At 33.9% G+C, this 8,756-nt stretch overlaps 1 pseudogene; it reads right to left on the bottom strand.

Annotated features, from left to right (window-relative positions):
* Positions 1-5,440: 5,440 nt before the first annotated feature.
* Positions 5,441-8,095, bottom strand: LOC149547951 (sucrose transport protein pseudogene; annotated as a pseudogene).
* Between the last annotated feature and the right edge of the window lie 661 nt (positions 8,096-8,756).

Here is an 8,756-nt window from a genome sequence, read left to right as displayed (position 1 = left end):
CATAATGTCATCCTGACTTCTATTGTGTGCATGGTAATCCATAAATTGTGCCAAGCTAGTGCACCTAAATAACCATTCAAGACGTGAAATAATGGGAATGTACTGAAGAACCTTGTGAGGCACTTTTTTTGTTATTTGATCTGACCGATATCTACTAACATGACAATCAAGGCATTCTGTTGCAAATTCATGTTGTTTATGATATAGAATGTGATCATTGGGACATGCATGTATTGTTTGATACTTCATTCCAATCTAATCCATAATGTTAGATAATTCTTGGTATGAACAAGGAAAAATGTTTGATGGTGGTAACAAAAACTCACTAATCAACTTACAACAACAAATATGCATTGTTAATATAATGAATAGTAATTGTATGCTAACATTGAAGATGAAAAAAATGACATACCTTAGCATACGTGACATTGCTACATTGGATATACTATTCATAACCTTTAAATTCACCAACAACACTATAGCCGACAGTAGAGTTGTTTGGGAGCCTTCATATAAGGGCTCGTGTGCCTTCTCAAGTAAAGATATATCAAGGCCATCTTCATCATTATTATTAGATTCACTAGTACCATCATTGTGAGCCTCTTCATCACTTGCCTCAATACCATCTTCTTCAATCATGTCCTCTGGCACATTATCATCTTCTTCCATGGAAGTGTTATCCTAAGCTTGGATATTAACACCTCCATGTTCCTCCAGTAGGAAGTCCACATTCAGCAATGGAGGAAAATCGTGGCCCCCTTCAACATGACTATATTGCCTACAATGACTCTGGGTTGTTGTGATTAGAATTCTTCGATTCTTTAAGCCCTTACACTTTTTGCAAGGACAATAACATTTATTAGGTTTTCTTCAAAACTGAGCCCACAATGCAGCCATTGTTTCATTATTTTTTTCTAGGTTCATATTGTCAGGCATGGTCTTTCTTCACAGGAAAATATACCTACAAATAAATTAGACATGTTGTAATTAATGTTTATATCTTCACATATGGTTTTTGTTAATTAATATTTTCAAATGTAACTAAAATGATTACAAACATATCAAAAAGGACTTTCACTGGGTCTTATTACATCAATTGTTCTAACATGGTCATATTGGTTATCTTGAGACCTTAATGTCTTCTCATGCCTTCAACCTTGACCTTGATGCTCCTACATCATTCTCCCAAGGATCAAGGAAAGTTGGATCATCATGGAATTGAGTAGGCAGACCTTCTAGGAAGTTGCAATACTTCAACCTTGTAAGTGTCACGTCAATGCAATGGGTACTAAACAAACAATTTAAGTTGATGAGAAATAGTTGTTATGAATTCAAATTGTAAGCGTCACCTCAATGCATTGGGTATTAAAAAACAATTCAAGCTGATGAGTATGGATTTTTATGAACCACAACTCATGAAATATGCATTAAGTCCATACCTGTTGTTTACAATGAGTATGGGTTTTTTTTCTAAGAACATACATGTTGTTTACAGTTAGTAAGTTTCTATATCCTCTAAGAAATTTGAAGCAATGAGCCAAAGTCACACGGTTGAAGATGATCATTGTCTCCTCAAAGCGCCATTGTTTGATAAATTGTTGCATTGAAATATGATCTAGAAAGGGCCTTTCCACATAGTATGTTGGCAATATTTGGCAATCATTGATCATGTGGTTATTGCAAAGAGGCTAAGGACCAAACATTGAATCATGGAGATAGTGCACGGATGTACAAGGAAAATGTGTTGTTCTTTAGCTACTAATCTTGCTTTGTGCTTGTCAATTAAAATATTATTTTAAAACTTGATCCTAATACTTTTTATAATCAATGACTTTCTTTCCAATGTCTATCTCTCGACTCAACACATTTTTTCATTTATCTTTCCTTCTTGCTTCATCATAAATACTTGGTTCACAAGCACTTATGGTGTTCTTCTTGCTAAGATTATGAAGTGGACAATGACTTTCAATCTAGATAATCAAATGTTTTGCTCAATTTTTTTGGGTAAGTGTGATGATATGTAGTGCACTATAAATTTTCTCTTCAATGAAAGGATTAGCACCTCTAATTTTCAAATGGCGATCAACCAGAACTAGCTGACAACTTAACCTTAAAAATACATTTTATGCCAAATTCTAATCACAGTTAAAGACATTTAGCTATTGGAAAATGGCAAGATTATGTCTTATTTCATATATGAAATAAAATGGGCAAGAAATGTGGAAGAACGTTAAGTTTTTATCCACCAAAACATGAGTAAAATTGTATAAACTAAATGTATTTTTAAAAATAATGTCAATTCCCTTCAAAAGAAATATTTTGCATGCAACTTACTTGCTGAAGATATTTCAAGTTGAGCAACTCTTTAATCACAGGATCCACAATAGTTGGAAGCTTTGACCTGTCTGTCATTTGTGGCTTGGCCTGCAACAACAAAAAATTCTTAGTATATGCATCTCAACATTTAAAAAATAAATCAACCAATTCAGGTCAGTTCCAGTCTGTAAATTAACTGGCATTTGTTTCTTCTTTAACATATTCAACAATCAAGTACAATTAATAGGAATACAAGATCAAAACTTGGAATTCTACTAATGTCACTAATGTTAATCTTGGGTACTAGTACAAAGCCAGTAAGAAATCTGCAGTTGTACCGACCAAGATATTTACAGGACTTGATCACAAAAGGTTCATTTAGCACAAAAGAACTTCAAAAATATTGTATATATACACTCTTTGACGCTGTCAAAGGGAACAATTATTTTAATGATGTTTTACGTAAGAATTGCTAGAGGAAATGATAAGCATGATCTCTTTGTTTGGTAGAATCCACCATTAAATTCCCTTGTGATTCACACACATTATGTCTCCCTTTCCACCTAGGATGATTTTCTAGATGTACTCCTAATTTATCAATATGACAAGTCTTGTTGGAGTTGCAAGCTTCACTACCATGAACATGTTCGATTGGAGATCTCAATTCAACATCTTAATCATGCTTATGTGAGAAATTTAATGGGAGTTCATACATCACCACGTCATTTGAAATGGTTTTAATAACTACCTACTCTTATCCACTCCTAATGTTAATAGTAGAAAATTCCTTTGAGCATGTATTATCTAGATTGGTATCATCTGTAATTAGCTTCAATGATCTACTTGTGAGAGAGATGTCTAAACTTGTCAAAAAAAGTCACAGATTATGACAATTTGAAGTAATATCTTGCTGAGGATAAATTATTTATTTCAATAATTATTGGTGTCTCAAAACTAACAAAAGACACCCTTTGAAAATGCATCTTGCATTTTCTTGAATCCATAAGTGACCTTATATGAGGGAGAAATTATACTAGAATGTACAAGGCCTCTATATACACAATATTCTTGAATCGGGTCATCAAGCATTCACATGCTCAACTTCATTTAGATAAGTTCATTCTATGAGAAGAAATACACATAAGAAAATAAATTCATTCAAAAAACCTGTGACAACTTATCATGACAGACAAAATGGAGATGATACCTTCTATTTGACAAATAAGTAAATATCCCCAAGGAAATACCAAATTCAAACTCATGCTCAGGTTGCATGTGTCAACATTCCCCATCGACCTTAGTCGCAAGGCTAACTAACTTATCAAGAGTGTGTATCCCACAAATGAAATTGGTATAAATGTTACAACCACCAAATTTGGAGGGCATGGAAATTCAGTCATCACTATCCTATGTAGTACACTTAATTTCATATGTTGGAATCATTTTGTGACTTGTACACATGATAGTCCAATAGTTTTTAATGTCATCTTCATCACAATTTTTCTATGATAGTCAAATAGTTGCATGTGGCATCTTCATCACAATTTTTCCATGATAGTTTTTTTTCATCCAAATGGAAACCCTTATAGGGAAGACCTAATTGCAATGCAACAATTAAATGTAATGTTGAAATATAGGAGAGAGATTCTTTCGGTTGAACTAGAAGATAAATCATCTTCTAACAAAATGACAGAGACTTTCGGTGAAGGATCCAAAGTAAATCAATTCAATTACAGTCTAGTAAATTTAGGTGCCATCTTCATCATAACTTTTTGAAGATAGTCCAGTATTTGTAGGTGTCATCTTCATCAAAAAAATTCTATGATAGTCTATTAGTTTGAGGAGTCATCTCCATCACAAGTTTTCCATGGCATACTTGTAGTTAGAGGTGCATTGAAGACCTTTTATCACTACATGAGCTTGTAGTAGATGGTGATTATTCATTATCATCATCATCATCTAACATAGAATCACATGAATATCATGTTTTATAGCCCACATGGCCTAGGTATTGAGGGTACAACTCCAAGCATTAAACACACCAGATTTCAAATTATTATCTTTATGTGTTGATGTTTAAGTTGAATGTTCTAGAGTTGAAGAGAGAAACACACTCGATTGTTTTTTCTTTTTGTTCTTTTTTTGAATATGAAACTGTTGTCTAAATGATATGATATAATTATGTATTATTAAAACAAAAATACAAGAAAAATATGATACCAACACAACTATATTTATAAAACAAAAAATTTGTCATTATTATTTCTTCTAAGCTTTTACAACTACAGCTTCTGCATATACATTTCCTTTCTTTTCTTTCATTACTATAACAAAAAGTATAATAGTTGTTACAATAGACAAACATTCCAAATGATAAATCTGCATCTACACACTTTCAATAAAATGAAACAACAAGTACATTACATTCTTTTTGCAACTAGACTCTTTTTAACACTTATCATCAAAACATCACTGAGAAAAAACACTTGAGCGGAGACTCTCCCATTTATATTACACAACAATGGTTGAACTTTGACATAAAAAATAATAATGATAGTAATAGTATTCACTTCCATCTTCAATATTATCATAAAAACCTACGAAAAAAATACACATGTACCTATGGAAATATGCTTGAAGAGAAATCCCTCTCCTTGACCACCGGAGATGCAGGTGTGACTGGAGGTCATGAATGGAAGAGCTTTTGAAGTCGAGCACAGCAAGAAGAATGAAAGAAAGACAATATTGAGAGTTTCAAACTACTATTCCGCCCCCCCTATATTGATGCAAATGCAAGGCCCCCTTTCATATTATTCTCAGGGCTAGCAGACATCATTAATCAAGTGGGTGGAGAAAACTTGAAACGAAACTGGGCTCAAAGAAAACCATGCAAAAATGCAAAGATAACCATGCGAAAATGCTCCAAAAATGTCAAATGAAATCGGGCGTGAAAGACGTAAAAGGGAAAAAAAAATTTAAACTTTGCGGATTCATAACCCCTATGTTGGTCGAAATTTCAACCAACATGGGTCTTATATGTAAAAAAACAAAATTTTTGCCTTTACATTTCAAAAACCCTAAATTTATTTAGTTGATGGTCAAAATTTTTGGTCGAAAAATGATGTTAAATGTAGTAGTGAAGGGCTGCAAAAACAACCAAAGTTGCAATTTTAACAGAACTATGAGGAGGTACAGATTCATGATTTTCAGCAAGTTTGGTGATGATAACAATACATGCAAGCAAAAGGCACAGAATGAAGTTTGCAATTGCCCACAATAATTTAGGGCCTATCCTGCGAGCCATAGTTTCTATCATCAAAGAAGTTGCTCCTAGCATTATTGAATTTAGCATTAGGCCAAACGATCCTAATATGACACCTTCATCATATAAAATTGGAAGAGGTTCAGGACCAAAAGGCTTTCCCTTATAAACTTCTTGACCCATCCAATATGTGTCAAAGAGTAAGAAGGGGAACCATGCAAGCCATGTCAGTGCAGTTACAATAAATAAATACAACATTGGAGAAGGGAGATCTCTGAAAGCACTAAATAGCTCCCATATGAATGTCTCTTGGGTTGCTTCATTAGCCTCCTGCTCCTCATCATCTTCATCATTTTCATCAACTAGATTATGAATTTTACCTCCCACTGCCTTTGCCCTCGCTTTTGCTTTTGCTTGAGCCTTTGACCGTCTTTTTTCAGGGGTGGCTATTACACTGAGAATGGTAGCAGACACTAAGAGGATTATTGCTAAATAAAAATGCAAACTTTAGATTAGCACAGCTGACACCACAGGCCTCTATTCTTGTGAACGGAAGAATTTTATACCATTTATTGTAAGAACCACTCGCAAATCCTAACACATTCCCTACTACCATAAACAATGAGAAAAAGGCATTGGCACTCCTAGTTTGTCTCTGGTTTTTTCCTGCCAGAGGAAAAGCATTTAGAAATACATATGGGTGGAGCTTCAAGAGGTGCTAGAATTCAGTAAAATATTTCATTCATCAAATTAAAGTCCTTCATTTAGCAAGAGAATACAATCTAGAGTTCATTTATGGTTTCCTAGTTTTAATTTCTTGTGGCTATTTGTGCAGAGAAAAATTTGCTCATGGAAACACTATATTGAGTCCTTGAATGATAGGGAGATTCAGAATTCTTCCCTCAAAATTTGCACTACTTAGCCCATGAAAATGAACAAATTTTTCCTTGGAGTGAAATTCCCTATGGACAATGTCCCTCTCCAAGGAATGCGAAGAAATCAGACCTTTCTGGGATACAGTCAATGAAATATAAACCAAGTATGGATGTTCTTTTTGGCAAGTCTCTCCATTGAGAAAAGAAATTGCATTTGTAGTAGAGGAGTCTTTAATGGGTACACACTAGAATATAAAAAATCCAAACCTATCTAGCACTACCTTTGATGAAATATGCACTCCTAACAGGAAATGTTTGACATAAGATAATGGGATATAGCCTTTGATGAGCATAATTATTCAAATTACAACAATTAAGAGCTAAATTTTAAAACTCTATAACCATTAATGAAATCTAATGATAAACCATAGGAAATTATTGGCTTCAACCAAAGCCTCTTTAAATGTGGTATGGAAACAATTTCAAAGACCTATGATGAGCTATGGTAACGAAATATTTTTCTTGACAAAATTTTTGAAAGCAAAAACAATTGGTACATCCCTTTGTAAATGGCAACTAAAAAATATCCCATAGGTAAAAATTTCTTCGAAGGGAATAAATATAGTTGATTGCGGATTAATATAGTAATAGTTTAATGAATCTAACCATTAGTCTCCGTAGATTAAAAATTAATCACCTCACCATCCTATAATGGCTGATCTTAACAGAGACATTCTATAAAGATATACTTCCTTCAAGGTCTGTTTTCTGCATGGCTAAGCTAAGGAGGTTTCCTAGACAACCCTTCATGGAAAAGTCTTGAACATTGGGCATTAAAGATTGAAAACCTCTAGAGGTGGGAAATTTCAAAGTTTTGCATTAATCAAAAAGGTTTCTTTCTCTAAACATTTGAGTTGTTTTATACATGGTATTTTTTGTTGGAAATTTTTAATAAATGGTCATGTTCAAGCGGGATTGGAGCTAACACCAACATAGGACAAATGTCTACAAGTTGACCGTTACCTTGAACAATACTACAAGATGACATTGAAAAAAAGAGAGGGGAAAAAGAAATGTAGCTCAAAAAGGCTGTAAGTAAGGCCTTAACCATCATCTTAAACATAAAATTTCTAGATACCATTGCAACAAATAGCAAAACAATATAAGCATGACATACCTAATAAATCTGCAAGAATTGCCTTGCAAGGCCCTTGAAGCATATTGTTGGCAAGATCAAGGAGCCAAAACCCCAAAACAAAAATAGTAATAGCTCTTGGCCTGTATGAGATTGAATCACCAAACATACATCCCAAATCTGTTGAAAATCCAATGAGCATAACTGCCATTACCACAATGCATGCTCCCATAACTATAAATGGCCTCCTTCTTCCCCAGGAGCACCCGCATCTATCACTATAGTACCCCACTATTGGTTGCACAAACATGCCAGAAATAGGGCCACACAGCCATATATAACTAGCCCATGTATGAGGAATACCTAAAACCTACTCATATGGCGTCAGTAAGGAGAGCTGCAAAGCCCATCCAAATTGCATCCCTGTTGCCACTGCTGCAACCTTGCTAGAGTTCTCAAAGGAACTCCATTCTTCAATTTTCTTCCCACACAAAAATTTCTATTCATGATTAAAACAATCCCACCAACTCCAAAAAATTGGTATCCGTATGACAAATAACAACAATTTTTCAATGAAACTCACAGTCAATTACTATGGCGATAAAAGAGGTTTCAAATGATGGATATGCTAATAACATTAACTATTGCATGAACCTAATGATTCCAGATTATATATATGATGTCTTGTGATTCACGTGTGAGCAGGTCACTATAGTCTTTGTGATGTATATTGGAGCTACTTACTATGTATGTGATGTATGGAAAGCTAATTAACTTGTGTACCTATGATGTGTATGAGAAAGTTTTTGTATATGAGACAGGTGCTCATTATAATCACGATGTGTGTGATTTGTGATATGATCCTTATGAATATGTGTAAGTTGCTGCAAATAATGATAGGTGATGGTAGAGATGGAAACATCACCTGAATACAATGAGTATCTTTATTAGTATCTTTATTTGTGATGGGACTAAGTTCACACTTAATTAATAATAATATTGGATGGTTGGTAATGTGTTTCTATAGCATTCTTTTAGATTATTGGGTTTTTATTGCCCAATCCTGAATAATTTTCAAAAAAACACAAAAATTAAATATGAGATGTGTGGCAAGATTATCCAACACAATCTCAACTCTAGCTTAAACACATTTGATTTTGACAATCTC

Source organism: Cupressus sempervirens, chromosome 7, assembly GCF_028749045.1.
Source record: "Cupressus sempervirens isolate cs-2001-9-10 chromosome 7, ASM2874904v1, whole genome shotgun sequence".
Classification (NCBI taxonomy): Eukaryota; Viridiplantae; Streptophyta; class Pinopsida; order Cupressales; family Cupressaceae; genus Cupressus; species Cupressus sempervirens.
The sequence above is the reverse complement of the archived record's forward strand: the minus strand, read 5'-3'. Positions and strand labels throughout refer to the sequence as shown.